The 19,488-nt window shown below is 43.5% G+C and overlaps 1 protein-coding gene across 2 annotated transcripts in view; it reads left to right on the top strand.

Moving 5' to 3' along the window:
* CAMK1D (calcium/calmodulin dependent protein kinase ID) overlaps positions 1-19,488 on the top strand; it is a 218,362-nt gene that overhangs the window by 79,428 nt on the left and 119,446 nt on the right. Inside the window, exon 1 of one of the 2 annotated variants that reach the window (XM_058191376.1) lies at positions 14,757-14,906. The exons of the other annotated variant lie outside the window; for it this stretch is intronic. The gene's annotated coding sequence lies outside the window, so the exon portion shown is untranslated. Of the gene's footprint in view, positions 1-14,756; positions 14,907-19,488 lie in introns of those variants that run through there. 2 annotated transcript variants of the gene reach the window in all.

The following is a 19,488-nucleotide window of genomic DNA, read 5'->3' as shown; positions in this document are numbered from 1 at the left end:
CTATTGGAATGTGTTCTTTGGGCTATTCTGTCTGGGATATTTATGCGGTTGTGTCTGGCTTTTTAGTTGTTGATTCAGGTGTTGAGTCACTGCCTTTATTTTCTTGTGCTGCAATTCTTGTCTCCTAAGTACTTGATAAGCTGGTTGTAACTCAGCACTCCTGCGAAAAGCCTGTTTCCCAGGCGTTGGTCACTTCCCTGGCTGTTTTTGTCACTGCTAGTCCAACAATCTGAATAGCTGCAAAATTGAATGCATGTCCTTGTTCACTGCAATTGGAATACATTTTAGGGTGTAAAAAAGCATTTACATATATAATCAAGAGATTGGTCAGTGACACAGATAGTCTAAGGATCATATCTTGTTGAAACATATGACATGAAATACCTCTGTTTCCAGTATAAAGTAGTTTTAATCGTTATTATTTTTTTTTAAGAGTGACTCAGGATCATTGTGCCCAGATCAAACACGCTTTCGTTTTTAAAACTAAATTTTTAATATTTTTAAATTTTTAACTGGGGTTTTATTATTTTAGGGTTCATAATTTTAAATTTTAAATTTTTAAATGTTGGCCATTTTTTTTAATATACTCGGTTTTAAATTGTTGTTTTAATTGTATATTTTTGTGTTTTTTATCTCCTGGCTGTACACCGCCCTGAGTCCTTTGGGAGAAGGGCGGTATAAAAATTTAATAAATAAATAAATAAATAAATAAATAAATAAATGCCGTAGAGCGTGCGTAAAGATTTTGTGAACTTCTGATACCGATAGTCCTTGGATTACAAGTGACGGTTCAAACATGGAAAAAAGTGACTCTCTCAGTGATTCGTTTCTACAGATTACTATTCTTAGGGTTCTGGGAAAAGACACAGTTTTTCAAGACTGCAAGTGAACTTCTGGCTCAGTGGTGAAATCCAATTTTTTTTTACTACTGGTTCTGTGGGCGTAGCTTGGTGGGTGTGGCTTGGTGGGCATGGCAGGAGAAGGATACTGCAAAATCCCCATTCCCACCCCACTCCAGGGGAAGGATACTGCAAAATCCCCATTCCCTCCCCACTCCTGGGGGGAAGGATATTGCAAAATCCCAATTCCCACCCCACTCGGGGGGCCAGCCAGAGGTGATATTTGTTGGTTCTCCGAACTGCTCAAAAATTTCTACTACTGGTTCTTTTTTTTTTTAATTTACATTTATATCCCACCCTTCTCCGAAGACTCAGGGCGGCTTACAGTGTGTAAGGCAATAGTCTCATTCTATTTGTATATTTACAAAGTCAACTTATTGCCCCCCCAACAATCTGGGTCCTCATTTTACCTACCTTATAAAGGATGGAAGGCTGAGTCAACCTTGGGCCTGGTGGGACTAGAACCTGCAGTAATTGCAGGCAGCTGTGTTTTAATAACAGGCTATCTTACAGCCTGAGCCACTACGGCCCTGGAGGATCCAGAACCTGCTGGATTTCACCCCTGCTCTGACTGAATCTCATTTTTTTTTGTCTAAGAATGTTAAGTGGTGTGTTTTGGGAGGTTTATTGAGGATTTTACAGTAAAAGCATTCTGTGATAGCATGAGATACGTTTGTGATCCTTTCCTTGTTGATCAGCTGATCAGGTTAAAAGACAAATAAACTCTTTAAGACTTGAGCTCTTATTTTGACATGAAAAGACTAAGCCTATCTGGAATTTTATTTCAGAAGTGTTTTGAAATGGGAATTCCCTTCCCCATTTATATCTGAGTTTCAATGCGCATTGAAGTACATTAGAATTTATTTTATGATGAATAATTGCCTACATGAGCTCATGTTTATTCTGTGCTTTTACAGCCTATTATATCGCAGGGTTCCCCTGCTGTCGTTTTTTCCTCCTCTTTTCATTGTGCACAGATAAATTGCGTGTCTAATTTTGCAAAGCGAGGAGACGTGGATTTCCTGACTATTTATTTTCACTCTGTTGCAAAATAAGGTTTCCTTTTTCCCAGATGGGCTCAAGCTTTGCTGATCTGGTTCTCAACTTTTAGAAAAAGAAGTCCAATTTTTTTTTAATTTACATTTATATCCCGCCCTTCTCCGAAGACTCAGGGCGGCTTACAGTGTGTAAGGCAATAGTCTCATTCTATTTGTATATTTACAAAGTCAACTTATTGCCCCCCCAACAATCTGGGTCCTCATTTTACCTACCTTATAAAGGATGGAAGGCTGAGTCAACCTTGGGCCTGGTGGGACTCGAGCCTGCAGTAATTGCAAGCAGCTGTGTTTTAATAACAGGCTATCTTACAGCCTGAGCCACCAAATAAGTATCCAGCATCAACACACAACGATCAACCTTCTTTTCATTATTTATTATTTAACGTTTGAGGAGAACATGACAGAAGAGAAGTAAACATATATACAAACCCACATCATTCTATACAAAACTTCTAGGGGATTGGCCTCCTCACTGGATGTCCAGTTCAGCCCTCCAGGCGATCTCCTGGACTGGACAACCAATTAAATATGAGCTAGCAGGGTGCTTGTTGTTGTTAGTTGCGAAGTCGTGTCCGACCCATTGTGACCCCATGGACAACATTCCTCCAGGCCTTCCTGTCCTCTACCATCCTCTGGAGTCCATTTAAGCTCACACCGACTGCTTCAGTGACTCCATCCAGCCACCTCGTTCTCTGTCGTCCCCTTCTTCTTTTGCCTTCAGGGTGCGGCGGCAGCCAAAAAAGCCAATGCAATCCTAAATTGCATTAACAGAGGAATTCAATCAAGATCACATGAGGTGCTAATACCACTCTATAAAGCCTTAGTAAGACTGCACCTGGAATCCTGCATCCAGTATGGATCACCACACTGTAAAAAAGATGTTGAGACTCTAGAAAGAGTGCAGAGAAGTGCAACCAGGATGATGAGGGGACTGGAGGCTCAAAGATACGATGAACGGTTGCAGGAACTGGGCCTGGCTAGTCTAGTGAAGAGAAGGACCAGGGGAGACAGGATAGCAGTCTTCCAATATTTGAGGGGCTGCCCCAAAGAAAAGGGGGTTGATCTATTCTCCAAAGTCCCTGAAAGCAGGACAAGAAGCACGGATGGAAACTCATCACGGAGAGAAGCAACCAGGAAATAAGGAGAAATTTCCTGACAGTGAGAACAATTAACCAGTGGAACTACTTGCCTCCAGAAGCTGTGAATGCTCCAACACTGGAGGCTTTTAAGAGGAGATTGGACAACCATTTGAGTGGCTGCCACAGAGAGACGGGGGTCAAGCACCTGAAGGACGGACAAGGAATAATGGATGGAAACTGATCAAGGAGAGATTCAACCTGGAAATAAGGAGATATTTTCTGACTGAGAACAATTCACCAATGTAACCGAAGTTGCCTTCAGAAGTTGTGGGAGCTTCATCCCTGGAAACTTTCAAAAAGAGGCCGGACTGCCGTTGGTCAGAAATGGTGAAAGGTCTCCTGCTTGGGAAGTGGGTTGGATTAGATGACCTACAAGATCCCTTCCGACTCTGTTATTTATTCTGTTATTCCTCTGGTGTTGCTTTGTGCAGGTCTTCTTGGGAACCAGAGAACGCACATTGTGGGCAACCTTGTAAAATATCATTAAATAGTTTGCATTGTTAGCACCACAATCGCAACAAGGGGACTCTTACCTTCCCCATGGATACAGGGCAGAGGCAATTCTTTCGGTGTCACACCTAATTTTGTTCAATTTTAGCCAGACAAAGCAAGTCAAACCCAGATGGTTTGGTAGAGGGACCACTAATGGTCAGGCCACGAGGAGGTACCATGGACCATTCCTCCCTCTTTCTCCCTCTTTCTCCCTCTCTCTCTTTCTCTCTCTCCAGGAGTTCTTGGGGTTAAGCTGGGTAGATGTTAACCAAATAGTTTTTTTTCCAAACTAGCCTACAGGAATTACAATCTTGTGATGAACTCTGCATTCTCCAGGTGAATAAGGAGGACCTATTCTTTTCGTGGACACGTACCTACAAATTGAGGTTAAAAAACCCCCGAAGATGACAAAAAAAATGACATCCAAGTTTGCTTTGAGCATCCAAACATCCTTCCTCTCCATCGTATTAATTTCAGCTGGATGTACATTTGGACATGCAATCCAATCCGACGGAGTGTCAGTTTTTGGTTGCCTCGGCAACCATTCTGTATCTCTCGGCCCCTTTCAAGCCGCTGAAGACTTGATAGCATAATTTCCACAAACTGACATGGAGAAAATTTTGCGGAGAAAAATGCACAAAAGGAGCGGAACCTCATGAAAATTCAGTAAGTCTCTCTTCCAAATCCGGCTACGAAAAAGCAGAAAAATCTGCGATATTCCTCGGAGGCTTCTTGTTCCAAAAAATGAGTCACCATCCACCAGAACTGGTCCTCTTCCAGGAATCGGTGGAGAAGGAAGGGTTAAGTACTAAGCCAGAACATTCTTAGCTCTTCCAAGTGATCAGAAGACCTTGTGTGAACTTCAAGGTACGAAACTGAGAAACAATCGCAGAGGGGATCCACAAGCAATGCGTTTCATTACAGGCCAATGAGTTTTCCTATCGCTCAAGAACCACCCAAAAGTATTTCCAGATGTGTAACTAAGGCATGGAACTGTCCTTGCTTTTTAGTACAACATCCTATGAAAGTTATTTTTGTCCTGGGAGAGCTTCCCCCGTTGGAGATCTTCCAACTACGTGGGTCCAGCTGTGTCCTTTCATTTTGGTACAAAGGGCAGAGATCTAGAAAGGCCGTTGTGAAGCAGCTCAGTTTGTCAGTAACGACAACAATTCCTGAACAACGAAAAAAATAAAATAACAATCTAGGTGTTCTGATGCAGCTGCCCAAACAAGACAAAACCTCTGTATTTAAATCAATGATTCCTTTATTAGGAGCGACAGCAGCCCCGATAAAAAGTTTATCTCTTACCGCAGGCTAACAAATCTGTTTGGCAGGGAGATGAATAGTTGTCTGCCGCATCTATTTATCTCCACCCCCTGCCATTTATCCCCAGAGCTAGGGTGGAGCTTCACTAGCAGCGGTGGTTCTTCCGTCCCAAGGACCGGCCCATAGATTTCCACTGCTCTCCTCTCCTCTGCCTTCTGCGCATCTGCGCATCAGGCACTGGACCTGGCTGTTCCTCCTCTTCCTCATCAGCCACCTCCAGACCTGGGGGCTGTTGACTCTCCATCTGAGGGCTGACGGATGGCCCAGGCTCTGCCTCTTTCTCTCTCTCTGCCAGCTCCATTCCCTCTTCCCCCTCGGAGCTGTCAGGGTGCCATTACTCCTATACCTCCTCCTCATCTGATTTGGCTGTTGGAGGGGCTGCGGGCCACAACACTAGAGTTTTCCAGTTTTGTAACCCAAATATCTAAAGAGCAAAGGGCAAATTCCTTCTTTCTGATATCCACAGTCAATCAATAGTTTGATAGAAGCATCGTCTTTAGGGCTATATCTTTGCATTGGTACGTAAATGTAACCCCAAATTTAAAGCTTTGCTCTAGAATACGATTGTCTATGTCTATAACATATAACATCATAATAATAATATATTAATTTGGTTCCTGCTCTATTATGTATAGTTAAAGCTATGATTTTCCTAATAGTAATGCTGTTGTGGCTCCAGCCCCTGAACCCGGCCCCATGCCCAAAAGTGACTCCAAGAGTGAGGGGGAAGGGCCGGTAAGGCTTACCTCAGAAGCACCGATTCCTTTGGCCCAACTCCAGGAGCCAAAACCAGGCCAGTCGGAGGACGTAATGAGGCCGACATCCCCTGATTCCTCCCTTCCTCAGGCTACGCCTTCAGACGTAGCTGATAATCATACTAATCAAGCCTGGATCTACCCATGCTTCAGAAGATTAGAGAGGCGGCGTCATCAAAGGGAAGGATGGGGCAGGAGCCCCACCCCACAGGATATATAAGAAGCTTTGGGACTGCTTTCAGTTCCACGGGAAGCAAATTAGCTGAACCGTGTCGAAGTGAGCTGAAGTCTTAATCTGTTTGAACTTTTTGGCAGGCAGATGCATTTTCTCGGCCAGGACTGATAGGAGCCGTGAACCCACTGGCTGTAGGCCAGCTCGTTACTCCAAAGTGAGGACGGAGACAGAATAAATGCATGGCTGTGAGAGTTGGACCATAAGGAAGGCTGAGAGCTGAAGAATTGATGCTTTCAGATTGTGGTGCTGAAGAAGACTCTGGAGAGCCCTTTGGCTTGCAAGATGTATGAATATTCTACATTCCCAAAGGGCTGAGCTACGGTGGCGCAGTGGTTAGAGTGAAGTACTGCAGGCTACTTCTACTGCCTACCTGCTGCATGCAATTTGCCAGTTCGGATCTCGCCAGGCTCAAGGTTGACTCATCCTTCCATCACGTGTCAACTCTCAAAGCATGCTCTCGAGTTGCCATAGGCAAGGGGGATGAGCAAATGGGGAAACAGCACAGCAGCCAAAAACAAAAGCACATTCCAGACATATCTCTCTCAAGGCTGTCTCCCAGGGTTACCCACAGCGGCTGGAAGGGACCGCGAAATTGCTCGTTGGTGAATGTGATCAATGACATACCCTGGGAGGAGGGGGGGAAACAGGGTCAAGTCTCGGCCATAAATTATGTGGGGTCAGTGTTGACTTCACTTGGAACCTGCTGACACGAACTCCTAATAAATAACTGGATTTCTTTTGAAGCTTGGCTCGAGGCTCATGATTTAATTAGGGCATCCATCGGAACCTTGACAGCGAGGTGGGTAAAATGAAGACCCAAAATTGTTGGGGACAATAGGCTGACTCTGTAAACCACTTAGAGAGGGCTGTAAAGCAGTGTGAAGCAGCGTAGAGATCTAAGTGCTATAGCTAGTGTTTGCATGGAGACCAGCGCTACAGCGTGTTGAAAGCAGAACTTTCAGTTCAGTTCAAAACAAGAACTTGGAATAGCCTACGGTGTATTTCTGATAATATCTTAGGAGATACAACCTCGGGCAGGGAGTAAGTAATTGTAGCTCTATTGCAAAATTAATTGGGGTGTGATAAAGCTTGTGTAATTTAAGCCCTGAGCTTTGAACTATCAGTACATTCCTTTCAGTCAACAGCCTTGGTCACCTTCTCCTATCTCTTGCTTCTCAAAGGACATGCTTTGCGAAGTAGAAACCGCCTGATTTTGGTACTTGTCCTAAGTGTTCCTACAAGCACGTCTGGGAATTTTAACACGTGTGATGAAGCACAGGCCTTCGGCTGCCGTTTCAACAGTTTCTTGATTTTATGCACCAACATAACCAACCACCTGATGATTAAAATGCACTATTTGATTCTAGTCCTGTCTTGCGATTTGCCAGCTTCATATTTATATGGTACCAAATCGAGTAGAATAGAATAGAACAGAACAGAACAGAAAATAAAATAAAATAAAATAAAATATGGAGTGGAATGGAACAGAAGGAATAGAATAGAATAGAATAGAATAGAATAGAATGGAAAATATGGAATGGAATGGAATGAAATGGAATGGAATAGAAAATGTGGAATGGAATGGAATAGAATAGAAAATGTGGAATGGAATGGAATGGAATAGAAAATGTGGAATGGAATGGAACAGAACAGAACAGAACAGAACAGAACAGAATAGAATAGAATAGAATAGAATAGAATAGAATAGAATAGAAAATATGGAATGGAATAGAAAATATGGAATGGAATGGAATGGAATAGAATAGAATAGTATAGAATAGAATAGAATAGAAAATATGGAATGGAATGGAATGGAATGGAATGGAATAGAATAGAATAGAATAGAATAGAATAGAATAGAATAGAATAGAATAGAATAGAATAGAATAGAATAGAATAGAATAGAAAATATGGAATGGAATGGAATAGAATGGAATGGAATGGAATGGAAGAGAAGAGAAGAGAAGAGAAGAGAAGAGAAGAGAAGAGAAGAGAAGAGAAGAGAAGAGAAAATAAAACGTACAACACAACACATTATTTGGCCAAGTGTGATTAGTCTCTGGTACAGAAGCACTCAGCAAAGCAACATAGAAAGGACAATAACAACAATAATAAAAATGTGCCACCAGTAGAAGGGGGAAATAGTAAGAGGTAACAATAAATGCTAAATACTTATAAATTAGAAATAAGAGGCAACCCTTCTACATTGACCAGTCAGCTACAAACAAGGGGGATCCTTGCATGAATTTTTTGCAGACTCGTGGGCCTACTTGGACCTTGGGAAGGTGATCACTTGTACTTCCACTAATTTGCTATCATGCTACCCTTTGACCCAGTCCTTAACAAGGACCCATTTGATGAAAAGAGAGGCACTGATGAGGTTGACTTAAGCAAGAGTTCCAGTGCAAAGCAGAGGCAGAATCTCAGCCACAGAGTACAAAGTCGCATTCAGAGGTGGGTTTCAGCAGGTTCTGACCAGTTCTGGAAAACCGGCAGCGGAAATTTTGAGTAATTTGGAGAACCGGTGGAAAAAATTCTGACTGGCCCCACCCCCATCTATTCTCTGCCTCCTGAGTCCCAGCTGATTGGGAGGAAATGGGGATTTTGCAGTAAGCTTCCCCTTCCACGCCCACCAAGCCATGCCATGCCATGCCACGCCCACCAAGCCACGCCCATAGAACCAGTAGTAAAAAAAATTTGAAAACCACCACTGCACACATCATTATTGTTTTGCACACCTGCGTTCTTTTGGATTTGTCTCGAAAATCTGCAGTTAGAATAGAATAGAATAGAATAGAATAGAATAGAATAGAATAGAATAGAATAGAATAGAATAGAATAGAAAATATGGAATGGAATGGAATGAAATGGAATGGAATAGAAAGGAATGGAATGAAATGGAATGGAATAGAAAATGTGGAATGGAATGGAATAGAATAGAAAATGTGGAATGGAATGGAACAGAACAGAACAGAATAGAATAGAATAGAATAGAATAGAATAGAATAGAATAGAATAGAATAGAATAGAAAATATGGAATGGAATAGAAAATATGGAATGGAATGGAATGGAATGGAATGGAATAGAATAGAATAGTATAGAATAGAATAGAATAGAATAGAAAATATGGAATGGAATGGAATGGAATGGAATGGAATAGAATAGAATAGAATAGAATAGAATAGAATAGAATAGAATAGAATAGAATAGAATAGAATAGAATAGAATAGGAAATACGGAATGGAACGGAATAGAAAATATGGAATGGAATGGAATGGAATGGAATGGAATGGAAGACAAGAGAAGAGAAGAGAAGAGAAAATAAAACGCACAACACAACACATTATTTGGCCAAGTGTGATTAGTCTCTGGTACAGAAGCACTCAGCAAAGCAACATAGAAAGGACAATAACAACAATAATAAAAATGTGCCACCAGTAGAAGGGGGAAATAGTAAGAGGTAACAATAAATGCTAAATACTTATAAATTAGAAATAAGAGGCAACCCTTCTACATTGACCAGTCAGCTACAAACAAGGGGGATCCTTGCATGAATTTTTTGCAGACTCGTGGGCCTACTTGGACCTTGGGAAGGTGATCACTTGTACTTCCACTAATTTGCTATCATGCTACCCTTTGACCCAGTCCTTAACAAGGACCCATTTGATGAAAAGAGAGGCACTGATGAGGTTGACTTAAGCAAGAGTTCCAGTGCAAAGCAGAGGCGGAATCTCAGCCACAGAGTACAAAGTCACATTCAGAGGTGGGTTTCAGCAGGTTCTGACCAGTTCTGGAAAACCGGCAGCGGAAATTTTGAGTAATTTGGAGAACCGGTGGAAAAAATTCTGACTGGCCCCACCCCCATCTATTCTCTGCCTCCTGAGTCCCAGCTGATCGGGAGGAAATGGGGATTTTGCAGTAAGCTTCCCCTGCCACGCCCACCAAGCCATGCCATGCCATGCCATGCCACGCCCACCAAGCCACGCCCATAGAACCAGTAGTAAAAAAAATTTGAAACCCACCACTGCACACATCATTATTGTTTTGCACACCTGCATTCTTTTGGATTTGTCTCGAAAATCTGCAGTTAGAATAGAATAGAATAGAATAGAATAGAATAGAATAGAATAGAATTTTTTTATTGGCCAAGTGTGATTGGACACACAAGGAATTTGTCTTGGTGCAGATGCTCTCAGTGTACATAAAAGAAAAGATCAAGGTACATCAAGGTACAACATTTACAACACAATTGATGGTCAATATATCAAAATAAATCATAAGGATTACAAAGTCACAGTCATACAGTCATAAGTGGAAGGAGATGGGTGATGGGAACTATGAGAAGATTGATAGTAGTGCAGATTCAGTAAATAGTTTGACAGTGTTGAGGGAATTATTTGTTTAGCAGAGTGATGGCCTTCGGGAAAAAACTGTTCTTGTGTCTAGTTGCTCTGGTGTGCAGTGCTCTATAGCGTCGTTTTGAGGGTAGGAGTTGAAACAGTTTATGTCCAGGATGTGAGTTTGTGTTTGTGTTGTTGCTGACATTTAAGGGGAAGAGAAATGTTTGTGGACGTTCAGCTGGCAAAGTTTTGCTGTACGTATCAAGATTTAATAAATCCTCTTCAGATCCGGGCTAGATAATCTGTGCATTCCTTTTAGGCTGCTACTATCTGTTTCCCTGCTTCTCAGGAACACAAGAGATTAACTTAAGCTCTAAATATTTGTCCGCTTCTCTGCTTTGAATGGAGCGTTTGTGTCTCGCGGAAAAAGTTTGACAATCGAAACTCAAAAGCCAGCAGTATTTATGCTGACTGCACATACTCTCGCCTTAGCATCTCGAGCTGAGCTCTGTTATAAACGTGGATGGCTTCTATTTGGAGAATAAAGATAGAATCCTCGGTGGCTGTTACAAGTCTTCCTCGTTTCTCCAATAATCTTTTTAGTCTGATGGAATAAATCTGTGCGGAATGGACACATCTGGGGCAAGATCGACCTCCGGTTTTGGTCGGAGTTGAAGAGGAAGGGGGGTGAGCTGAGAAGATTTGCTGAATAGCAGATTGTTAATTCTGGAGTTGCTAGAGATGGTTCAGCAAATAGCTAGGTAGCTACTAGTACTGGCAATCACATTCTGTGAAGAATCTTTAAAGGACCTGGACAAAGTTAGCTTGCAGAAGAAAAGCGAACTCCTAACAGGAAGTAGGACAGGATTCGACGAATGCCTAAAATGTTGCTACATGCAAGAAGGGACAGAACCACCTATAGCAGGGGAGTCAAACTCAAGGCCCATGCTTAGATCTCGCCTATGGGGCCAGCCTGGAAACAGCAACGGAGCAGCCCATGGTGCCTCTGCCAGCGAAAATAGAGCTTGGGAGTGGGGACCGTGCTTATGACACCGCCCCCCGAGCTCCGTTTTTGCTGGCAGAAGCCTATCAAAACAAACTAAGAACAAAACCGAAGGAGAAATCTTTCCCCTTTTGCATGTGAGCATGTAAGAAGGGACAGGAAAGGAGGAAGGGAAAGAGGAAAGACAGAGAAAAAGAATGGAAGATGGGAAGAGAGCAAGGAAGGAAAAAGAAGGAAAGAGGGGAAGGAAGAAGAAAGGAGAATGAAGAGGGAAGGAAAAAGAAGAAGAAAACGGAAGGAAGGAAGGAAGGAAGGAAGGAAGGAAATTATAATGAGAATGAGGAAGGGTCTCAGGAAAGTCCTGCCTTAGCACTTGGTCACCACCGGTGCCCCCGATAGGAGTCTTGTGTCATGCCCACCAATACAACCCCAGCCACTCCTTCCCCAGCCACACCCACCCTCGCCCTCCAAGGTCAAACATAATTCTTAGTGACTGCACACTACCTATATTTGGCTATGGAGATTCTCCATCGTCCAGGTCCTGGTTGTCCCAAAGGTGCTTTTTTCAAGAGACAACTGGACTTCCTGGTTATTCTTTGAAGACGTTTCACTTCTCATCCAAGAAGCTTCTTCAGCTCTGAGTGGATGGCGTGGAATGGAAGGATTTATTCTCCTTGTGAACAGCTGGTCATTTGCATCCTTTTAGAGGGTTGTTGAGGCCACCTGGAGGCTTATCTGTGTCCTCAGGGTCACCTGAGTAGTGAAAATGAGTATGGCGCCTTCTTGGAACTGTTGAAAGGAGCTGGGTTGTAGACTGGAGATAGATGATGTCGTCAGAGGTCGTATTCAGCAGGCTCTGACCAATTCTGGAGAACCGGTAGCAGAAATTTTGAGTATTTCCGAGAACCGGTAATAAAAATTCTGACTGGCCCTGCCCTCATCTATTCTCTGCCTCCTAAGTCCCAGCTGATCAGGAGGAAATGGGGATTTAAGCCCACAAAACCATGCCATAGCCACCAAGCCTCGCCCACAGAACTGGTAGTAAAAAATTTTTGAATCCCACCACTGGATGTTGAATTCCCTCCCCCTCTGTTGAGAGAGGTTTGTTCAATTTGGACCTAGATGGCCTCTTTGACCCCTCTTTCAAACCAGTGGTCCTCTCTGTCTAGAATGTGGACTTTGCTGTCTTCAAAACACTGTCTTTTAAATGCAGATGGACTGCTGAATCTGGTCCTGATGGATTTGTTCTCCTATGTTGCACCATGTATTTGTGAAGTGGCTATTTTGTTTCCCCAATGTACAGATCTGCCCATTGCTCACTGCATTGTACTGCATATACCACATTGCTCAGTTTCTGTCAAAGTGGCCAAGCTTCTGCCTTAGTGTATTCTTGGGTTTGAAATGTGCACGTATGTTATGTTGGCTGAAAATCCTCCTGAGCTCTTCCGATATGCCTGCATTTGGATTCTGGTCATAAGATGATAGGGTTAAACTTTTTTTAAAAAAAAAAAAACATAACCCATCCAATCCCTAAATTTGGCATTCAGAATTTAATTTACAAATCCTGCACTTCAGTTCCAGAGTTACATTCTCTCCAAGTACTTAAGTCCACAGGAGAAGAGAAAGATAAGAGCATTCTTCAAGACCCCTTTCGTTAAAAAATTAAATCTATGCCTGTTAAAAAGAAAAAAATCTTATTCATCACATTCCTTCGGAATATTAATGAAGTTAAATTTGAGACTTGTTTAAGACAGTGCGTTAATTTCCCCCCCCCTTTGTTTGGTAATTTTTGTTTTTAGCAAGAAGCTGTGATTTCGAGGGGGTGGAAGATAGAGAAATACATGAAGATTCCCAGTGCAAATATTTAAAGCAAATAATTGTGCCCAGCTGGATGGACCTTAAACAGAATATAAAACAGTCAATTAGCATTCTCTAGACATGCACAGAAGGATAGTGTTTTAATTCTAATCTTTTTTTAAAAAAAAAATAAACAACACCCCACCTTCATCTTCAATTTGTTCATAAGACAATCGCAGGTCTGTCGTTTTGATTCGAGCTAGGGTCATGCAATTTTAATTCCAAAAGGGAGTGCGGGTGGCGGGGTTGAGAGTTTTTTTTATATATTTAATTTGCATTAAATATCCCGCCCTTCTCCGAAGACTCAGGGCGGCTTACAATGTGTTGAGCAATAGTCTTCATCCATTTGTATATTATATACAAAGTCAACTTATTGCCCCCAACAATCTGGGTCCTCATTTTACCTACCTTATAAAGGATGGAAGGCTGAGTCAATCTTGGGCCTGGTGGGGCTTGAACCTGCAGTAATTGCAAGCAGCTGCTGTTAATAATAGACTGTCTTAGCAGTCTGAGCCACTCAAGGACCCTTGAGTTGATATTTTCCTTTATTTTTTTAAGTGTAAGTATAAGAAACCCCCTGAGAATGGTACGTGACTAATTGGAGGACCTTTCTTCTTTAAATAAAGGGAATTTTGCAATTAATCAAGTCATAAAGTGGCTTGGAATTTTTTCTCTCCGTAATTACGATTAAAAGGAAATTTCATTCAGGTTGAACGGAAATCTTGGATGGCTGGAGGGATGGTCTTTTCCTTGAGTTTGGGGGATTTTTATAGTTCTCAATCTGATGTTTTCCAGAGTGCTAGTAAGGAGTGCTGTGCAAGCACTGATGATGTTACCTAGTTGGGTCATGAAACGTCTGCAAGAAAACCACCAAGCTCAGAGACCACCTCCACAGTCTTCCTCCTTCTCCTCCTCCTCCCCCCTGCATATCCCTCTCCCTTATAGCACTGATTATGTTACCTAGTTGGGTCATGAAATGTCTGCGAGAAAACCACCAAGGTCAGAGAGCACCAAGGGTCCCACAGTCCTCCTCCTCCTCCTCCTCCTCCTCCTCCTCCTCCTCCTCCTCCTCCTCCTCCTCCTCCTCCTCCTCCTTTCTAGCACTGATGATGTTCCCTAGTTGGGTCATGACATGTCTGCAAGAAAACCATCAGAGAGTCAGAGGATCCCCTCACGTCAACCCTGAGCTACAAATAATTCTCCTTTATTGAGACTTATTTTCTCACTGCTGAGTCTGGATATTTTCTAGTCGTGAAGGGAGAACAGTCAAGAAGGACAGAAGGAATATCCGCTCCCTTCGTTGCGTGCTCTCTTAGTTGCGTGCTCTCATAGTTGCAACTGTGAGCATTTCTCCTCATTTCCCTTTCAATTTGTCCAAAATCAAGCAGCTCCTGTCACATCAATTTGAGGGCATGTCAACTACAGTGTGTGTCATCATTCTTTTAAAGCCGAAATATTTTTATTTGCACATTGGAAAAGGAAAGTAGAGAGAGAGAGACTGGGCTAGGAATAAAAATCCCACAACATCCAATCTACACTGACCCAACTACAGGTGGGTCTCAACTTACGACCACAACTGACCCCCCACCCCACCCCGAATTTTTGCTGCTGAGTGAAACATTCCTTGAGTGAATTTTGCCTCGTTTTACAGCCTCTTCTGCCACCGTCGCTAAGTGAACCGCTGCCATTGTTAAGTTAGGAACGTGGTTCTTAAGCGAACCTGGCTTCCCTGTTCCTTCACAGAAGGTCACAAAAGAGGATCACGTGACCCCCCCCCGGGGACACTGCGACCGTCATAACTGTGAGTCGGTTGCCGAGCGTCTGAATTTTGACTCCATATGTGTTTGTTTTTCTTTTAAATCTGCTTTCCTTTTTTTTGTACTTCTTCCTTCCTATGTTTATTCCAAGGACACGAATGCCAGAAGGAAATGAATTTAATTTGCTGTTATTTCTGCAAAAAGCAATGAGTTCTTTACCTGCCGGCATTTCTCTCCCCCCCACCCCCAAACACAACCCTCCCCTATTACTTTGAAAACAGGGTGAAAACCATTTGCTGAAACTTAATGCAATGGCTTATTTTACCCGTTGGAACTCTGTTGGAGCAATATAATTACAGCAATGGGATGTAGGGCAAACAAAACAGCCCCCACCACCCCACCCAGACAGACATCGTATTCGGCGGCTAATGGAATTAACGGGGATGTGTTGACTACAAATCAGGGTGCAGTCAAAAAAAAAAAAAGCACAGAGAATTCCTTGGTGCTCTTTTGAGTTGGGTGGTTTCCTTGCGGACGTTTTCATGACCCAACTAGGGGACGTCATCAGTGATAAAAGGGAGTTTGATCCTTTCTAGCACTGATGATGTGACCTAGTTGGGTTGTGAAACGTCTACAAGGAAGCCACCCAGCTCAGAGAGCACCAAGGGCCCTCACAGTTTTTCTCCTTCTCCTCCTCCTCCTCCTCCAGCTTCAGCCTCCTCCTCCTCCTTTTTCGCTTCCCTTCCATCCTCCTCTTTCTATTTCTCCTTCCTTCCTTCCATCCTCCTCTTTCTTCTCCCTTCCATCCTCCTCTTCCTCTTTCTCTTCCCTTCCATCCTCCTCTTCCTCTTTCTCCTCCCTTCCATCCTCCTCTTTCTCTTTCTGTTCCCTTCCATCCTCCTCCTCTTTCTCCTCCCTTCCATCCTCCTCTTTCTCTTTCTCCTTCCTTCCTTCCTTCCATCCTCCTCCTCTTTCCCTTTCCTTCCTCTTCCTCTTTCTCCTCCCTTCTAGCCTCCTCTTTCTATTTCTGCTCCCTCCCTCCCTCCCTTCCATACTCCTCTTTTCTTTCTCCTTCCTTCCTTCCATCCTCCTCCTCCTCTTCCTCTTCTCTTCCTTCCTTCCTCTTTCTCTTCCTTCCTTCCATCCTCCTCCTCTTTCTCCTCCCTTCCATCCTCCTCCTTCTCTTTCTCCTTCCTCCTCCTCTTCCTCCTCTCTTCCAACCTCCTCCTCCTCCTCTTTCTCTTCCCTTCCATCATGCTCCTCCTCCTCTCCACAAACCCCACTCCCTTCTAGCACTGATGACGTTACCTAGTTGGATCATGAAACGTCTGCAAGAAAAAAACCCAAGCTCAGAGAGCGCCAAGGATCCCACTGTTCAATCTAGAGAAAGGGGTGTCAAACTTGTGTCATCCCGGCGGGTGTCACGTGACATATTGGGACTTTTTCCGCCTCAGGAGAAATTTACTAGCAGTTACAACAATTAATCAGTAGGACAGCTTGCCTCCAGAAGTTGTGAATTCTCCAGCCCTGGAAGTTTTTAAGAAGAGATTGGATAACCCTTTGTCTGAAGTGTTGTAGGGTTTTCTGCCTGAGCGGGGGGTTGGACTAGAAGACCTCCAAGGTCCCTTCCCACTCTGTTATTCTATTCTATTAACTACCGTAGCATCCAAAGGATGATCGAAGTTATCAAAATTCGGATACTAAGCAACCGGCGTATATGGTATTTTTGAATACGTGAAGGAGTTATTCGACCTACTCTTCTGGGTGGCGAACACTTCCCTCCACCCTTAAACTCACAAAAGTGTGATTTCAACCACAATTTTCAGAGAAGGGTTAAAGTAGGACAATGACTCACACATCTCAGTGCGTAGTAAACAGCCGCCTGACTAAAGCAGAGTTCTTATAGCGCACAACGCACAACCATGGATAAGTCTGAATAATATGGACAGTGGACCAAAAGTGCAGGTCAGGAATGGCCCGGGGGGACAATTTAACGCTGCGCACATTTTCCTGGATGTAAATTTGATTAACAAAGCCAGTCTTTCTTGGGGAAACCCAAACGTGGTTTGTTTATTTATTTATTTATTTTATTTATTAGATTTTTATACCGCCCTTCTCCCGAAGGACTCAGGACGGTGCACAGCCAAGTAAAAACAACAAGCACGTAGACAAATTAAAAAGCATATTAAAAATCTGATTGTAAAATGGCCAATTAAAATTAAAACTAAAGTAAAACAATCCTAAAACCCCACTTAAAATTTCCTCAAGCTAGCCCCGCACGGTGGAATAAGAAAGTCTTGAGCTCGCCTTTAAAGGACCGGAGGTCGGGGAGTTGACGCAACCCCGGAGGCAACTCATTCCAAAGGGCTGGAGCCCCCACAGAGAAGGCCCTCCCCCTGGGGGTCGCCAGTCGGCATTGTTTGACTGATGGCACCCTGAGGAGGCCTTCCCTATGGGAGCGCACAGGCCGATGGGAGGCTATAGGTGGCAGCAGGCGGTCCCATAAGTAACCCGGTGGTTGCATTGCGAACAACATAAAAATGTGTGATTTTTATGAAAGAGTTGAGGGAGGGAGGGAACTCAACATTATGAGAGAGTTAAAAATACCAGAAATCAGATAAAACAGAATAGCTGGGTTTTGATTCAAAAGGAATTCATCCAGAGAAAGATATTTATACAGGTGGAAGAAAAAGAAAATTTATCTCTAATATAGGATCTCCAATCTTGGCGACTTTAAGCCTGCAGGACTTCAACTCCCAGAATTCCCAGCCAGCTTTGCTGGCTGGGGAATTCTGGGAGTTGAAGTCCTCTAGGCTTAAAGTCACCAAGGTTGGAGACCCCTGCTCTAATAGTCACAATGAGAGTTTTGTCAAGTGATCAAAATTCAAACACTCAACAACTGACTCATATTTATGACCGTTGTTGTGTCCCAGGGTCACGTGATCCCCTTTGGTAACCTTCTGACAAAGCAACGTCAATGGGAAAGCCGGATCCACTTAACAACCGTGTGACTAACTTGACCACTGTGATGATTCGCTTAACAACGGTGGCAAGAAAGGTCATAAAACGGAGCAAAACTCCAGCTAACAACCATCTTGGCGAAATTGTGGGCTCAGTTGAGGTCATAAGTCGAGGACGCCATATCCATGATGGCTGTGTGGTGCTTTGGAGCTGATTCCCAGAGATACAGGAAATCCTCACCTTATGACCGTAATCGAGCCCAAAATTTCGATTGTTAAGGGGGACATTTGCTAAGTGAATTTCGCCCCATTGTGCAAGCTTTCTCACCACCGTTGTTAAGTGAATCCCTGCAGTCAGTAAGTTACTAACACGGTTGTTAAATAAATCTGACATCCCCATTGGCTTTGCTTATCAGAAGGTCGCAAAAGGGGTTCCCATGACCCTGGGACCCTGCGACCGTCATAAATGTGAGTCAGTTCCCAAGCCTTTGAATTTTGATCACCTGACCATGGGGATGCTGAGACGGTCATAAATGTGAAAAGCAGTCATAGGTCACTTTTTTCAGTGCTGTTGTAACTTTGAACGGTCACTAAACAAACTGTTGTAAGTTGAGGACTACCTATACATAGGAGCATGAAGGATGGGCAGTGTTGTGACCGAGGCCCAAGTAGTGATTACCAAACACAATTAGTCCTGAACAAACATATTTTATTAAAACAGCTGAGAATCAATTCATTCTCAGCTTAGTCCAAAACAAATTCTTCATAAACAGTCCTTTGGCCTTATCACCAACCTTTGTTGTCTTTGGCAATCTGCCAAAGGCTTTTCTTGGCAAAAATCCCCACAAAGTTCAAGAGACGCTGACAAGAAGCAATGGAATCAACATTGCTTTTCTACAAAGAACCCAACAGCTTGTTGCTGCTCTTTTAAGCCTTATGGGAGGGACCAATCATCTCTTGGCGTTACTTCCAAGTCGTCCATTTGCTTCAGCTGCTCTTGCCTCCTGGTAGCTCTTCTCATGCGTGCACTAGGAACAGGCTCCTCCTGTTCCTCTGCCTCTCTGCTGTCTGCCTCTGGAGGCTCCGGAGTCCATGCATCACTCCCAGATGGCCCTGGTCCCATCTCTGCCTCCGATGCAGAACCCTGATCCGGGCTTTCCCCTGACTCCAGGACTGGCCCATTGTCCTCCCCAGCCTCCTCACTTTCCGACTCGGCTTGCCAGCTCTGCAGGCTGCTGGCGGACCAAACAGGCAGTTGCAAACTCACTCCTGAAAACAGCTGGGACATTTCTGTTTGATCCCTTGAGTGACTCAAGAGATCTTTTTGGGGCCTCAACCCCAAAGCACTACAAAATCCTCATATGGAGATGGGAAGTGGGGTGATCAGCATTGGATGTCAAAGTCCAGAAAAGTAGAAGAGCAGATATGAAGTTGAATTTTGGACTTGATAATGGGATGTTGCGGAGAAAGGCCCAGTGTCAAGGCATAGAGATGTTATTGTGCAGCCTTCAGTTATGAGACAATCACCTTGTAGCTTTTTTGCAGCTCAGGCTGCACTCAGGGTGTATATCTGTGGGTGGTTTTGATGGCTGATATTTCTCAGAGTGCCTTTTGATGGTTCGTGGTTTTGCGGTAGAAAGCTTTTGAAGACATCTCTTTGAGCAAT

Source organism: Ahaetulla prasina, chromosome 7, assembly GCF_028640845.1.
Source record: "Ahaetulla prasina isolate Xishuangbanna chromosome 7, ASM2864084v1, whole genome shotgun sequence".
Classification (NCBI taxonomy): domain Eukaryota; kingdom Metazoa; phylum Chordata; class Lepidosauria; order Squamata; family Colubridae; genus Ahaetulla; species Ahaetulla prasina.
Note: the sequence above shows the minus strand (reverse complement) of the source record. Positions and strands in the feature narration are given on the sequence as shown.